At 40.3% G+C, this 17,378-nt stretch overlaps 1 pseudogene; it reads right to left on the bottom strand.

Moving 5' to 3' along the window:
- Positions 1-2,546: 2,546 nt before the first annotated feature.
- LOC101569530 lies at positions 2,547-3,170 on the bottom strand (annotated as a pseudogene).
- Positions 3,171-17,378: the final 14,208 nt, after the last annotated feature.

Genomic DNA, 17,378 nt, shown 5'->3' with positions numbered 1-17,378 from the left:
AATTTTATAAACAATAAACCCCAAAAGAACATGGAGAAAAGGCCAACACATACTTACACAAACTAGGCTACCTAGCCATCGCCAAATCAGAGACTCAGCAAAAGTCCTACAAAGCCCAGACAAATACAATAATTAAGAGGGGGGCAGCATTTGGGGGAGACAAGAAACCAGGATCAGACACACACTACCCAATGCGTTCTGTTGCATCTGTCCCGTCTCAACACAGTGAGGTAGGTCTGCAGGGATCTCACAGCATGTAAACGAAACTCCCCCTTTTGTTTTTTAGCTATCAGGGCACTATTCATTACTACTGCAGCAGGGCAGGTTACTGGCTGTGGGACCACAGAGGCCCTCTCTTATGGGTCTCTTTGGAAGCCAAGAATGTTGAACGGTTCATAATTTTAGTCCTTGCTTCTCCATTTAGCCATTCCTGCCCAGCACAGAATGGGCACAAGAGTATTGGCCTTAAAATTCAGCCTTACCAACTCACTTTTTTTTTTAATACAAACACACACACCCTGTTGTGCATTGTCAAGCTAGGCTTATCTATCTAGCCTAGGATGGATCAGATACGTAAAGCAAGCCCCATACCCCTAGGATTAGACAACAATCATCACATCATCTACCCTCAGTGCTTCTTTTCTGAGCCTTTTACCTGGCCCAGCCTCTCCTAACTTCTCTGCACCACCTTTTCTATTTAGACAGATTTCCAATCTTCTAGTCAAAGTTCAAGTCGTGGGGCAACCCCTTTAAAACCTAGTCTCTTATCAAACATTTTTAAGGTGGAGGGGGTTTCAAGAGGGTACTATGGCAGAAGATTCAACTCTAATTGGCAAGAATGAGGTAGTTGACTTGATAGGCTATGCACTCCAAATGTTTTCTCTCCATAGTGATGAAGACAAAAAATACTACTGCTGTGTAGACCTGGAGCTGCTGCCGACTCATCCCTGAGATTGCTCATGTACCTGAGAACACAGTGCAGGATGAGGGCCTTAGATTAAAATATACAAAAATCCAAAGCCAGAGTATTTATATTATGAAAAAAAGTTAAATGCACAAAATATGCCATTTGCACATGGTGCCGTTGGCATCCTGGAGAAAGTGGAACCCAAGATGCAGTTATCCAAAAGAGCAAATAAATAAAATCACATTAGCTCCAAAAGAGGTGGGAGTGAGTTAGGAGCAGCAGGTTTGCAGCTGTTCTCCCAATCACTCTTTTTCTTTTTCTTTTATAGGAATATTTTTAAATTAATTTTATTGAGAAACAAATAGCAATGAAATAATTTAAAAACAGGTTAGTAGGACAGTTACAATAATTAATACATTACATATTGTTGTCTTTGTAGTGGTTATTCATAGTACAAGATGCAGACATGATATGCTGTCCAAACAGTACTAGTACAAATTTTCCTTCTCATTGAATTAAGAGAAAGTAGCTGTATATCCATCCTAACTCATATATATATTTCACTACAAAATGGTCCTTCATTTATATCCCCTTTTTTGTTTAGTTTTGTCAGAGATGTGTAATCCATTGCCATTTAAGTATTGTAGGTGCATGAATTCAGCAAAATAATACAATATATTCCACTAGTCCATAATAGTAGTGGGTTATCCACAGGACTGGCAATGTCAGAAGTTGTTGACTTGAGCCTTTTACAGCTCTGCATTTTAATATGACTTTACTTTTTATACCTTGTGTTTATACTTTTCTGCTGGATGGTTAAGTCCAAGATAAAGCAAGACATATATAACAAGAAATGTAACTTTTGTATCTGATAAGGTCAGTCAAATCCCCTCAGGATTTAGCCTGAAACCTGTGCTGCAGTTTGTAGATCTTTTGTCACTGTCAGCCATATGGATGAGTCATGGCCTTAGCTTGGCCAATTTGCTCTCTGTGAAAGCCTGAGAGAATGTTTTCTCTCTAGGTGACTCTCCTTCAGTGCATTATACATCATTGATCATTTTCCTCTGTGGCTTCATAATCTCCTTGATCAGAAAATTTGGGACACCACGGAGTTGCAGGATGTTACAGTACCATCCATCCTTTTTCTCTCTCCCCACAACCCATTTCTTGGAGTAGTTCCCAGCACCACATCCCAAGATTGGGTTATGAGGGAAAAAGAAACTAAAATGCCCCTGTGTTCCTCCAAGATTCCTTCTCATATAATGTAGCAGCTTGTGGATTGGGTTCATCAATCTGGTCTCGTGCTTAATTATTTCACCCTGGCAAGGGAAATATTATATATTCTTCTTTAAAAGGAAAACAACTTCCCTATTGTTTTGGGAGTAAAGCTTCAGGTAAAGCATGCGGGTTCCAGAGTGGTTCCTCCAGAGCCCTCACTTTTACTTGGCTAGAACATGGTTGGAGTTCCTTTGTCTCACCCCCTCCCCCCACTGAGGGAAGAGAGGGTGATGGCTGGGAACCCCGGCCTGAGATACATGGTAGTGCCAGTTACCCCACCCCACCCTATCCCCACTTTCTCCACTCTGCCGATTGATGCCTGCTCTTTGAAACTGCCTGATAGCAAAGAATATTCTCCCACTCACTGTGTTCTATTTTGGGCCTCCAGAAACAGGGCAGGGCTGTTGATCTCTTTTTCCTCCTGGAAGTAAGCTGGCTTTCCCTGGGAGCTGGGAGCCTGCTGGGCCTTCAGTGGACATGAGGCCACCATGTGGTTAATGCTTTAGCAGAAGGGGCACTTCTTAGGCTGGGACGGCAGCTTGCATTCCTTGGCATGATGGTCTAGACCACCACAGTTATAGCACCTGTCTCCTTTGGATCTGCGCTTCTGTGTCTTCTTCTCCTTGGGCCGCCTCTAACTTCCAATACAGAACACCCTGCCAGGATCGGTGACTCAGATGGATTCCAGGTCCTTGGCAGACTTTTTACAGGTGAACTCTGCTGCCTCACCCTCCTTCGGGCTCCGGAAAACCTTCAATTGCCGCTTACTCCGTTGCACAAAGACGTCCACCCGGGGGTTGAGCGCAACTCCAGCGCGGGCCGTCTTGGACAGGAAGCCGAACCCCATGCGCACGTTGAACCACTTACAGATGCTGGCACCACGCAGCAGCCCCAACTTGTCTGCTGCCCGGGCTGAATCCTTTGGTGCCTTCTCCGCCTCCTTGGCGCAGCCACCTGCAAACTGCTGTTTGGACACGGAACCCATCCATGGTTGTCTGCTGAGCCTTGGTCAGGCGGCTGCAGGCCCCAGTGAAGTCTGCATATCCTTTCTAAAAGAGATTTCTGGATTCCTTTCTTGGGGAACCCCATTGAAATCATGCTATTTAGCCTTTTTGAATCTGAGATGTTCAGCTCTTGTTCAACAAATGTTTGGAATTGATTTCCTTCACAGCCTGCATTTATCTCGTTGGCACTCCTGAATTGTTTGAAAGCCGTTCTTTTTTGGGTTCATGATGAGGAATCGTTTGAGAAACTATTTTCAGTCTTTGGATGTGTATGGAGAAATGTCACATCTCCCTGTGACGACGCTGCCCATCACTTCATCACATTTTGTGTAGAACATCATTCCGACGCTCTGCATAGTTGTCTCTGGACCTTGGTACTTCTTGCCCAGGATGCTAGATGGGGCTGCATATATAGGACTAACACAAGGAGTTTCCAGTTTCTTCCCTAATAAATACAGTAAAATATACTAAATAATAACAAGAAACTCACAAACAATAAGCCTGTTAAGCTAATGAATACAGTAAATTTAAAAAACTAATAAGTATAATAAATATTTTAAAAATCTTGCTATAACTGGCAAGATTAGGATGGGGAAAAGTAGAGGAGGGGAGGGAAGTAGAGAAGGGAAAGAGAGGGAAGGGGAGGAGTCAAAAGATGAAGTAGCGTTGGGATAGAAAGGGGAAGGCAGGTCCCAAAATCGCTATAAAGCCTTCTACAGGAAAAGATGCTTGGCCAGTTGGTATTATCAATCTGGATAAGTGAAAGGGTTGAGGGCAAGTGAGCAGTCTCCTGATTTCTAGGTTACTCATTCTAGAATCTACCATTGTCAACGTCAGCCTAAGGGTGCTGACAGCATAAAGAAGTGGGGGAGGGGCATGGGAGTACAAGGTGAAGGATGGAGGAGAGCGGGGCAGAAAAGAAGAATTAGATGTGTTATGTACGCGTCCCGATGCTCCATGATGAATGTAGCCATTTGCACTACTCACGTGTACCAATAGAAATAAAAATTCTTAAAGAAAGCTTATGTAAAATTCTGGGACCAAAACTTTTAGGTTTGATTTTTGCAATTTTCCTAATAAATTTGAGAATGCTTGACATTCGAGGATATAATATAGAATTAGCCAGACTTTCTTGGGTGCCAAGTATTATGAAAAACTCAGGTTAGTTCAATTGTACAAAAGAACGTTTTGTCATAGAACAATTTGCCCAATTCAAAGCCAAAGAAAGAACTTTAGAAATAAAAAGTACTTAGGCAGCACCAGGGCTCTTCATAGCAGCACTGAAGTTCAGTCTCTTTGAAACATCAATGGTGTAAATAACAAATCTCCTTTTATTTCCTTTACATAATTTTTAAGGTACTGTGGGATGGGCATTCTAAAGTGCCTGCCCATTGGCTGTCATATGTTGGGGCACTTGAACACCAAGAAGAAATTCAAAAATAGGAGGTAGAGATCATTCCTCAATAAAGAGAGGGATGCTATTAGCAGGACAGGAAAGTCTGTGAAGAAAAATCTTCAATTGGTGTCAGTTACAGAAAAGCAGGCTGAGGGCTGGCCAGATAGCTCAGCGGACTAAAGCACCTGCTTAGGCACAGCACAACGGCCTGGGTTTGATCCCAGGAGTGCTGTGCCAGCCCCACCCCTGGGCCCACTGAAATGGGGATTGAGACTGGGCGTGGTGGTGCACTGTAAACCCAGCCCTCGGGAAGCTGAAAACAGGAGTCCGACCTATATAGTGAGATCCTGTAGATCTTGTACTAAACACATAAGAAGGAAAGGAAAGGAAAGGAAAAATAAGGAAAGGAAAGCAGGCTGCAAGGTGTTTATGGGATGTCAGCATACTGTACCTTAGTAAAAATATCCCAAAGACAGAATAACTGAAGGCAGATTAATGTTTTTAATATATAGTATGTAACATATAAAGAAAAGGGGGGAAAACCCCTCCAACAGGGGGACAACACAGGTGACTATAAAGAGACATAAGGTTTTAACATTAAAACTAGATTTTTAAGCATAGGTATTTTAACTTGAAAGTTAGGTTGAGGTACTTTGTGGCAGAACCAGTTGAGGGATGCATTTCCTTAGCCCAGTGGGAATTATACACTCTTGGTCTCTACTAGCAGCAGTGTGTAGCAGCAGGATTGACTTATAGAGAAATGGGAGAAGTAGTAAGCAAATGACTAGCGCATGTAGACTACAATGTGGCAAGCGATCAGCAAAAGGTCGGAACTGACGCTGAGATTCCAAGGCAGGAAAATCCTGGAGGGGGAGTGATAATGTGGGACCTAAGGAAGGTGCTCAGTCCTGAGGTGTCTGTGCATGAAAGGACTCACAGAAAAAGGCCAAGAGGGGCAAAGCAAAAATGTAAGCGCAGACCTAAAGTCGTAGGACATGAAGGTAAGGGGCACATATCTTGCTCCCTTCTGCTCTGCTGTCACAAAGCCCATGAGTTTGCATAACTTATAAAGAGCAGGTCTGGAGGCTGAGAGTCCACTGTCCAGGGGGCTGGCCGGTCTGGTGTGCGGCAAGAGTCCAGCCTGCTTCATAGGTGGTACTTTGAACATTGTATCCTCCAGAGCATTGTAATACTGTCTTTACATGCCAGAGAAGTGGAAGATTGGAAAGAACCCACACTTCTTTTTTTTTTTATTAATTTTATTGAGAAGGAAATAGCAATGAGACAGTTTAAAAGCAGGTTAGTAGGACGGTTACAATAATTAACACATTACATATTATTGTCTTCATAGTAGTTATTCATAGTACAAGATGCAGACATGATATCCTGTCCAACACTATTAGTACAAATCTTTCTTGTCATTGAATTAAGAGAAAGTAGCTGTATATCTATCCTAACTATTCTGTTTATACAGATAGAAAATGATTCTTCATTTATATCCTTTTTGTTGTTTAGTTTTGTCAGAGATGGGCATTCCTTTGCCATTTAAATATTGTAGGTGCATGAATTCAGCAAAATAATCCAAGATAGTCCAGTAGTCCATAATAGTAGTGGGTTATCTGTAGGAGTTACCCAGAGAGAAAACATTCTCTCAGGCTTTCATAGAGAGCAAATTGGTCAAGCACTGGCTGTGACTCAACCACATGGCTGACACTGACAAAGGGTCTACAAACTGTGATACAGGGCTTCAGGTTAAAGCCTGAAGGGATCTGACTGACCTTATCAGACATGAAAGTTACATTTCTCATTATAGACGTCTTGCTTTATCTTGGTCTTAACCATCCAGCAGGAAAATATAAAATGAGGTATAAAACATAAAACCATATTAATATGCTGAGCTGTAAGAGGCTCAACCCACACTAGCTTCTTATTAAGCCCGTAAACCACAAGGAGGTGGATCCCTTAGGGCCTAATCAGCTTGTGAAAGTTGTGCTTTTCAGTATCATCATGTTAGCTACTGAATTTCAGCGAGTGTTATAAGGGATAAAGCAATGTTAAAGGAAGGACATGCTGTTTTCCACCCAGACAGATGTCATTTCTAGGTTTACTTCCTTTTAGAGTGCAGGTGACACAGACTGGTGGTGTTAACAAGCAGTTGTGATGGGGTACATTGCCAACAACCTGAGCCTTGGCTTTTTCCAATGAAATTTAGAAGAGTAGTCATCTAAATCTAAGGGGTCACTGGTTTTTGACTCTTCCTGGCAATTGGTGATTATTCACTGGTTGATTGAGCCCTCACTATTTCCTAAGGGAGGTCACTCATTTCCATATTCTAGGACCTGGGGTTAGAAAGAGCTACCATATACAAACCCACAGCTAACTCCCCTCAGCGTTCTCCCAATCATACCTGCTCCTTCTTTGTGCTCTGCTCAAATAGGGATAAAAGTGGAATTTGGCCCACTTTAGGTGTGATGTCTAAGCAGTGCTCACACCAGCTTCTGCTTAGCATAATGAGGCACAGAGCAAGCAGCCTGGGCTCCCACGTGAATCCTGCAAACTGTTCAGTACCCGGAAAGCTGGAAAAATTGAAAGAAAAAACATCAAAACTAAGCAAAAATCAACAAAGATTACCATTCAAATCATCAGGATGTTGTTGTTGCTTTCACTACAAATATTTCAGAGCCCCATGTTGTAGTGAAGGAAAATTTTGGTGAAATTTACCTTGAATTCCCTAAGTCAACAAAAACCACTGGGATATAAATATCATAAAGATTAATAAAGCTAAAGAAAAAAAGTCACATATGGGGAGTGAATTACACTGAATTAGTTCCTTTACTTGATTCAAAGGAGCAAGCAGAAATAAATTTATCTTCATAGGCAAGATCTCTAGGACAAACATGTTTTAAAAGGAACTTTTTTCCTCAAACCTAAGGAGTAATATCATATACAGTATTTGGGGAAGATATAATTAGTTATGGTAAACAGAGCATTCTACGCAAATGCTTTATCTAAGAATTTATTTACTTGAAGCAAGTGAGAAAAATGCAGATCTTTGCCAAATGGTATGTCCAAAAGGCCAATTTACAATAACAAGGGCACAAAAGTTCTTTGTAAGATGTTTATTAAATTACTCTTGCCTTATATGTGCCTTCCAAATATTGAAAGGAGGTAGCCTCCTCCTATTATAGTCAGAAGCAGCTTATTTTGAAAAATGGTTAGACTTACCATTAATATCAAACAATCAACTTATTGTAAAAAGAAAAAAAAATCAGCCTTTGATCTTTATGCCTGCACTTAGAAACTTTTTCAGTTGAATGCACAACATTGGTTTCTTCTTAATATGCCATTGAAAGCATGTAAAAAAATTGCCAACAATTTGCCATTCTTCTTGCCAAATCATCATGAGACACAAGTGGATCGTAACTTGCCTTCCTTCATCTCCTCAAATAAACAGCATCATAAAAATATCATGTTGGAAGACAGGCATGTCAACAGCATTGTCAAGATGGCAACTGGAAATCTGACCCAGCTAAGGCGAGCTCAGGGCGATGTTGTGTAAGTTTTAAAGAATGACTACACTTTTAAAATATTTGTTGAAAACATATTTGTTACATATAAAATATTTGAATAAAAAAATCCCAATAAACATTTGATGATGATAAAATTGATGATGAATACAGTAGAAGAAATAAAAAGGACAAATGGGTGGGCAGCTGGATTAATTTTGTCCTGTTGACTATGATTGGGGCCCATCACTTCAGCTCTAAACTCTAATGGTCATAATGCCATGTGGAGATTATCCCAGATGGAAGGGTGTGTGAAAGGATGTCCTGCTCCATACACAAGCTAAATTAGGCGTTTGATGAGTCTGTACCCATGCAGTCCGCCAGGTCAGCAAGTCAGCATGGTGCAGGGATCCCAAAGCCAAAGAGGAGGAGCCCCTTCTAGACCGACTTCCATCTTCTTCCCTGGGCTCACCGTGCACTTCCTCTTTTGATTTTGGCCCAAGTGCGCCAGGCTCCACAATCAAACCCGTTACCACACTTGACCATAAACTCCACCTGTCCAATCTGATAAAAGCTCCAATCTCTGCCTCCTCCCAGGGGGTCTCCCGCTTCTCTCCGGCAGCCGTCTTGCACCAAGCAATCAAGGATTTCTTTACTTTCACGTGCTTCGTTTTCGTGCCAGAGGAAGGAACCTTACAGCTTTGTTTGTCCAAGATCCCAGTTTCTGTTTTAACTAAAAGAGCTTCATCTTGATCAATTTCACATAACATATGAAGCTTCCCTGCAGTATTTCATTTGAATAAAAGTTTCCATCACTAAAAAGAATAGAAAGCTTTCACTACATGATCTTTAACTCTCCTTTCCATCGTAATATTTTATGTAATTACTTCAGTACTCTTTACCAAGAGCAGAATCATTTGCCTGTTGGGGAACCCAGCTGAGCGTTTGCAAATGTATAGCTATATTATAGTGAGTCTGTACGTCCACTGTTTTGTTTGTTCACCACTGCAATGTAAAAAATTTCTCTATGATACAAATGACTAAATTTATCCTAAATTTTCTCTTCATTTACTTTAAGTGTTTAATTTTGTTTTTCAATGTACTGAGCTCCTGTAAAGCCATTATTTCTTTCATTAAAAAAACTCCACAACAGTTCTGAAGTGAGAATAAAAATTTTATCTCTTTGAACTTTTTTTTAAGTGCAAGTAGAAGTCCGTTCTCCGAAGTTTCATCCGCAGGGACTAAAATCACTTTCTAAGTACAATGTCTCAAGGGAGTTAACTCAGCATCTTTCTGTGCATTTTCTCCTCCACATGGAGTTAATCAAATTTCTGGGTCTTGCTGGAGGTCAGAAACCTAAATCTTGTCTTGGCTGAAATACGTTATGCTTCAACAAATTAAAAAACTCTTTCTCCTTGGATCTCAACCAGTTTTAATTCTTCAAGCATTTGTTTCTTTCCATGTATATTCATACCGTTAAAGAAATGGGCCATTTATTTTAGGGTTCATAAAGCCAGGTCTGGATTTTTAAAGAGCATCTCTAAATGCCATTACTGTTTAAAAAATAAGAATGAACATTTTTATTGTTGCCATTGTTATTGTGTTTTCAATTATTGCCTTATAAAACTTATAAAATGAAAACATGAAACTCTTTGCAATAGCCTGTTAGGCAATTGTTATTTTTACTTTCAAGATTCGATAACATTTCCCTCCCTAACACAAATGTGGGAAAATCCTTTTATCTAGGTTTGGGGACCAACCTTCTACCTGTGTACTTTAAAGTTATTAGAAGTCCAATGCTAAATCCTCATCAGAAAAATTACTTGGTTTGTGCCTCCTCAAGTATGCCTGCTGGCAAACTGATTCTTCTTGGTGAACGTGGAACTTTCCCCCTCATAGTCATGCCCATTGACATCAGAAGTGGTAAGGGGTACAGCCCTATTTGTAAAGCTCAGCACTCAGGAGCAAAATCAATGTAAGGAAAGGAGTTGCTTTATGTTTGCATCTACATCAAAGTTCAAACATATGTCTGTAAGCCTTCTTATTGCCCTATAAACTCCAGAAATATAGGGAATTTACACAGTTTTGTGTGTCTTGCAATAATAAAGAAATGGGGCTGGCCAAATAGCTCAGCAAATTAAAGTGTCTGATTAGGCAGATGCCCAGGCTGGGGTTTGATCCCCAGGCCTGCAGTGCCAGCCCTGCCCCCAGGGCCCACTGAGGGGGCAGTTGAGACTTAGCATGGTGGTGCCCGCCTATAATCCCAGCACTTGGGAAGCTGTAAAGAGGAGAATCATTAGGAGTCTGATCTAGTAATAAGACCCTGAACACACTGTATACTCTTCCTTAAAAAAAACAAAACAAAAAACAAAACAAAAAAAAAACAAAAAAAGAAAAAAATCAAGGTGTGAATTGAATTGCATGCCTTCATTTTCCATATATCCAAAGGCTAAAGGTCCAAGATACAAAGAGACAGTAGATTTCTTAACCCCATCTTACCCTTTATGATCAGATCAATTAAAACAGGCATATTCCCAATGAATTATAGAAACAGAAACAAACTACCCCCCTTTTTTTTATTTGTTTGTTTGCAGAACCAGAGATTGAACTCAGGCCCCTGCACTTGCCAGGCAAGCACTTACTCTACTGAGCTATCTCCGCTGCCCCTATAAGGTTTTCTTTTTTCTCAAACTAACACTTTTTAAAAGGTACTACTACTTTAAAAAACTCACGACAGACTTTACCATTTTCTATTTCTAATGTAGTGCAGGTGCCATCTTGTTGTAGATCAGAAATCCAGGGCTCAGAGGGATGAAGTGACCAGACTTGGAAGACATAGCAAGTGAGTGCTCAAGTCAGGATTCTCTACTGACTAAACACTTGTCTACACAATGTCCTAACTGAGTTCAAGGGAGTGCAATCAGTTTTCTGTAGTGTCAGATAGACGTATTGGTTTTATGTAAGTTTTGTTTTAAAAAAATGCCTCTTTCTAAAAAGCCTGGGCATTGTGACCCAAGTGAGGCAGAAAGCATATTTATCTGAGTAGTCTCTATTTAGCCATGTTCCCTTGAAATATAGATAAAATAAAAATAGGTTATTAGCCATTTTTATTTAGCACCATTGCTATTGTCTGAGGGCCTGAGTTAAATCTGTTTATTCCTGGCATATATGCACATGTATGTAGGCAGGCTCTTCACTGAAATATTGATCCCTGTATCATCTAGGGTGTGTGTCATCTCTTACAAGGGCTCTCATTAATAAATTCTCTACTACATGCTGTATCTATCCTGAAGGTATTGATTGCACCATGTAGGTGTAGTGTAAGGAGAGAGTTGAGTTCTTAGTCGAGGTCCACTGAAAGAATAAATAAAATCTGAAAGGTACAATAGGTATAGTAAAAGGGAAAGAAGTTGAATGTAAGGAATAAATAATTGAGATGAGGGAAAGGAGACAAGATAGGAAAAAAGGAAGGGGAACATCATGTAAGTATATACACAAGATGGCTAAGATGATTATACTGCTAATTTCTATCAGTTTTTTTTTTTTAGGGTAGCAGTTAATTTTTAACATTTTTACTTTGGCCAGTTTTACATACTAGTATCTGTAGTCTGAGCAACTACATTGAAGACAGCAATGTACAATATAACAACCACTGTTGAATACTTTTCATCTAGCTTTTGTTTCTTTTTTTGTGTATATTGTTTCTAATGTCTTACCTATTATTTTTATACTCTCTTTAAATACATTAAAAAATAAAAAGGACAAGGAAATTTTTTTCAAGGTTTATGGAAAGAAAGTGTTAATGCCTTCAAAAAATTATTTTATTTATTTATTTGGTATAGGGTCTTGCTACGGAGCTCAGCCTCATAGTGATCCTCCTGTCTCAGCCTCCCCAGCACTGGAATTATAGGGATGCATCACTATGCCCAGTCTCCATGGCCAGCATGCAATACTGGGCAATTGAACCCAGGTGCTTGAGCTTTCCAGGCAGGTGCTTAGACTACAGAGCTATCTTCCCAGCCCGTTGTCCTTGTTCTTATTATTTTTTGTTTGTTTTAGTCTCTTTAAAATTAAAACATAAATAAATAAATAAATAAAGGTCCAACTGGGCTTCTTGGAGTAATTAGTTTGCCCCCTCTTTTAGCTCAGCTTCACTTACAACACTGGTGAACTGTGTACAGTTCAAAGAATCTTGCAAGTCTGTTCTGAGGATCAAACGAGACTGCGTGGGAGAAAGCAGTTTGCATGTCCTCGTAGGGGATTCAGGGTTGTTCCTTATCTTTTAGTTTAGATTATTAAATGAGCTATTCAGTAAGGATTTGTTGGTTGAATCAATGCAAAATATCAATGCTTGTATATTTCTGAGGGCCAGCTATCCAGAAGCACAGGAAGCAGAGACCCCTACGTAAGGAGTGACAATCAGCTGTATCCATATGCAAATCACAGCAGAGGTCTTCGAAGGGGGGAGCTTTCTTATTTATTTATTTATTTATTTATTTTTGCCAGTACTGGGGATTGAACTCAGGACCTTACACTTGCCAGGCAAGTGCTTATGCCACTGAGCCATCTCCCCACTTTTTTTTTTTTTTTTTCTTTTTTAAAGAGAATAAAAATAGTAAAGAATTAGAAACAATACCGAATTTCACAAAGTGATGGGAATTCAGCCATGGTTGTCATACTGTATATTGTTGCTTTCAAATTAGATGTTCAGTTTACCAGATATAAGCATGCAAAATTGGTCCAGAAAATTAAAAAGAAAAAAAATCCGGCAATATCTGTTTCTTTCAATAGACCAGTATAAATCAACAGTACAATTATACAACATACATGTTTTCTTTGTCTTTCTTTCTTTCTTTTTTCTTTCTTTCTTTTTCTCCTTTTCCTCATCCCAGTTGTTCCTTCTACTTGAAAAATTTCTTTACCTTTCACTATATCTATTGTGCCTTTCAGATTTTATTTACTGTTTCAGATTCTTATACTAGGGAGACAATGTGATGTTTACAAACATGGGTGTGATTTATTTCATTTATTAGTATCATCTCTAGTTGCATCCATTTACCTATAAAAGCCTCAAGCATATCTTTTTTATAGCTGAGTAATCTGAGATGAATACATACTTCTCAGAAGAAGAAATACAAATGGCAAATAAATCTATGAAAAAAATAATATCATTTGTGATTCAAGAAATGCAAATTAAAATAACACTGAGATTCCATCTCACCCCAGAAATAACGGCTATCATAAAGAAGGCAACCAATAACAAATGCTAGAGGGGCTAAGGGGAATAAGAAACCCTTCTCCACTGTTGGTGAGTGTGTAAATTGGGACAACCACTATGGGAACCACTGTGGAGTTTCCTCAAAAAGCAAGGATTAGAGGTCCTATTCCACCCAGCTATTCTCTTCCTGGGTATTTTTCCAGAAGAAATGAAAACATACCACAGCGATTTATGTGTACCTGTACTTATAGGAGCACAGTTTGTCATAATTAAATCTTAGAAACAACCCAAATGACTATCAGGTGATGAATAGATATAAAAGATTGGTAATTTTATTCAAAGTGGAGGATTTCTAAATCCCAAGGCAGTGTTCTCTAGGATCCACCTGGAAGCCTGGAGCCCACTACAATGTGTCATGCAAGTCTGTATCAAGGATCTGCAATGGAAAGGCCCAGACAGTAGTGGGGAAGCTGGAAGGTCCCTGCCAGTGGGGTGAAGGCCCTCGGCTCCCACATCTTTTACCAGATTTCAATATCAGAATAATCTCAATATATCCCATCCTAGAGGCTCTTTTCAGCCAAAACATTTCATTGCTCTCTTCTTCCAGGATGTAGAAGACTATGGCCATGACTTTTCCCTCCAAAAAAAGCAGCTACTTAATATTTTGCAGTAGTGAGACAGCAAAACCAAATCAAAAGAATTAAGGAACTGGGCTGGCCAGATAGCTCAGTGGATTAAAGCACCTGCTTAGGCAGAGCCCAGCAGGCTGGAGTTTAATCCCCAGTGTGCAGCACTGGCCCTGCCTGTAGGGGCACACTGAGAAGGTGATTGAGACTGGGCATGGTGGTTCACGCCTATAATCCCAGTGCTTGGGAGGCTGAAAACAGGAAGATCACTATGAAGCCAATTTGTGTAGTGAGACCCTATAGATCCTGAACTAAATACCAAAAAAAAAAAAAAACAAAAAAACAAAAAAACAAAAAAAACAAAAAACAAAAAACAAAACCAAAAAAACCCCAATTATTTTGAGGCTGGGGAAATAATTCAGTAGAATAAGCACTTGCCTGGCAAGTGCAAGGCCCTAAGTCAATCCCTGGTACCACCAAAGCAACGACAACAACAACACCCTAGTAAAAGAAAAAAAAAAAGAATTCAGGAACTGTTTTCAGTTCCAGTGAGTCATCAGTTGCTGAGACAATTGGCATTCATCAGGGATCCTATCCTCACCATGCAGCAACAGCACAACTTAAGCCTACAGTGAAGCCACTTGTTCATTTTGACCCCATATGTGGGATTCTTCCCTTAGCATTCCTGAACTTGTTTCAGTTCATTCCAAGTCGTGTGCATTCCAGGGTCCTGTGCAAGAAGCCTGAGGGTGGCTCCCTAATGGAAGGACATCATTGATGTCTTTTGCCTCCCTTCTTGAGACTGCAGGCCAGGAGTTAGAACCTCCATAGCACTGGTAGGCAGGGAAAGGTTTTCCTTCTCACTTAGACCACTTTGTATCTTCCCTCAGTTCCCTGGAGATCATTATAGTCACCCTAATGCATGATTATAACAACCACTATCAAATCATAAGTATTACACCTTGTGAAGTAGGGATAAGGCCTCAGTGAATTTGGCTGATGACATACTCACACACACTATAAAAAGAGAGTGAAATACTCTAAGTCTTCCGTCTGACAGTGTCAAGGCCAGAAGTGTCCGGTTGTCATTGCACACACAGAGGATGCCTCAGGTCTGCCAGGGCTAGGTTGCCAAGGGAAAGTACTAGAATGGTTGGTTGATTCTTTCATTTATACAACAAGTTGTATGCAGTGCCTGCCCTCTGCCAGACGTTGAGCATGTAGCAAAGAGAGAAAGCCAAGGACTCTGTCCTCATGACAAGGATATTGTCATGGGTTGAAATAGACATTGCACTCAGACATAAAGACGGAAGTTACTTCCCAGTGGTGATGACTTCTCTGAAGCCCACAATGTAAGAAAATAATGTACAGAGTGATTAGGTCAGGGAATTGATCAAGGTAACATGACCAGGAAAGCTTCCCTGTGAAGGCAAGATTTTAACTGAGACAGAAAGGATCAGCCATGGGAAGACTTGGGTGAGCAGAACATTCCAGAAGAAGATGATGACAAAATAATATATGGCTCTGTGGCTGCTCATTCTTGCTAGAACTAACAATCACACCAGAAAAACCACAAGTGGACCATCTCCAAATAACCTAGGGCTTCAATGGGACATAGCTCAGGTGGTATTGTGAACACTCTACTCTGGTGCTCATTGTCCTTTCACTGGGGGAGTTGGTCTTTGGGACAGGAATCTGGCCTTTGGAATGCAGGGTAGAACAGAAGGTAGATGGAGTATAACAACAGGACAGGGGGCTCATGCTGGTGCTGTGGTTAGGACACAACAACATCACAACAAGAGTAGCCATGCTGCTGAACTGATTCTGCAAGTGAATTACCTCACTTGTCACAAAGCACTGTAAGTTAGGGAGCATGGTGTCATTTTCTGCAAGAGGAATCTGAAGCTTAGATAGAACAAGGGGTAAGAGCTTGGAGGTCAGAAGTGTTAAGTCCACAAAGGAACCTTTGAAATTGAGTTCTAGAAAAAGGCAACGAGAGCCTGATTGGATCTAATCACCCTAAATTTCTGGAAATTCCTTTCTCATCTTAGACTTTTCCTTAAGCGACTCACTTTAACATCATTGCATCAGAATGGGTCAGGGTGGATCATTTTGATGGCATTAGCATTACGAGTCTCTGGCAGTGTGGCCCCAAGATAATGTTGCCATCTCTCGCTCTTTATGGTATGGTAGCACCGATGTTCACTAAGAACATGTCACTCAACCAGGATCTATGAACTATGCTCCAAGAGAACAGGAACTGCCCTAGACATGCAGACAGAGACAAGCAGGCAGGCAGGCAGGTAGGCAGGCAGATAGGCAGGCAGGCAGGCAGGCAGACAGACAGGCAGACAGACAGACAGACAGACAGACAGACAGACAGACAGACAGGCAGGCAGGCAGGCAGGCAGGCAGGCAGATGTACGCCATCTGTATAGTGGAATTTATCCAATGACATTGTATGAACCATTATCTCTATTTCTGTGGTTCTCCTCAAACCCCAAGCTTCCTTTTTGCTTATCAGAAACCCTGGTGCTAATGGAAGATCAATGTGATATTTCACCAAGCTGCATTAGGCAGCTGACCATGTAGAGGACTTTCTAGAGCCCTGAAGCAGTGAGGCTCCACGCAGCTGCCTTGTCAAAGCTCAGAGTTTATGCAGCTGCATTACATCCTCAAATGGCTTCTTTAGGAGAGTAAAAGCATTCTGTGATGACCTTCTCTCCTGTAGTGCTTTGGCCACAACAAAGTAGAGAACTTCAAAAACTTGGTTCTCTGTGCAGAAACATTTTCAGAAGGCAATGCCACAGGATGTGCTTTTCTGTTTCCTACATTTATCATCACTAATTACATGTGTTAAGAAGGGACTCTGCTTGCATAACTTGTGTGAGGTATAGGAGGCTAACACAGAAATGCAAGTGTAATTAAGCTCCACTGAAAGACACACATCACAATTAATCTCATTCTACAGAAAATTAAACAGTTTATTCTTTTTTTGTGTGTGGTACCAGGGAACATTTTATTCTAATTCTACATCACTATCATTTTCTATGTGATTACTTATGTACCTAAAAAGTATTTTGAATGAATGACCACTAAGACAACAATATGCAATGTTAATTATTGAAACTGTGCTTTTAATCAGTTTTGAAACAGTCTCATTGCTATTTGTTTCTCAATAAAGTTATTTAAAAAAATAGAAAATAAAAAATATTTTGTCTTTAACTCATAATAGATTGGAAATGCTATTTTCCTTTGTACACAACACATTTTACTCCAGCTCCCTGCAACATCTAATGTTCAATAGAAAGCTCTCAGAAGTAAAGAAAAGTGAAATGGGTTTTGCCCCAGTGCTGGAGCAAAATGCTTTCAGAATGCACAAATCTGGGTGTATTACCTGAAGACAGCTTATATTTATATTTCCATACAATTAACTAATTTCA

Source organism: Octodon degus, unplaced genomic scaffold (assembly GCF_000260255.1).
Source record: "Octodon degus isolate 3935 unplaced genomic scaffold, OctDeg1.0 scaffold00012, whole genome shotgun sequence".
Taxonomy (NCBI): domain Eukaryota; kingdom Metazoa; phylum Chordata; class Mammalia; order Rodentia; family Octodontidae; genus Octodon; species Octodon degus.
The sequence above is the reverse complement of the archived record's forward strand: the minus strand, read 5'-3'. Positions and strand labels throughout refer to the sequence as shown.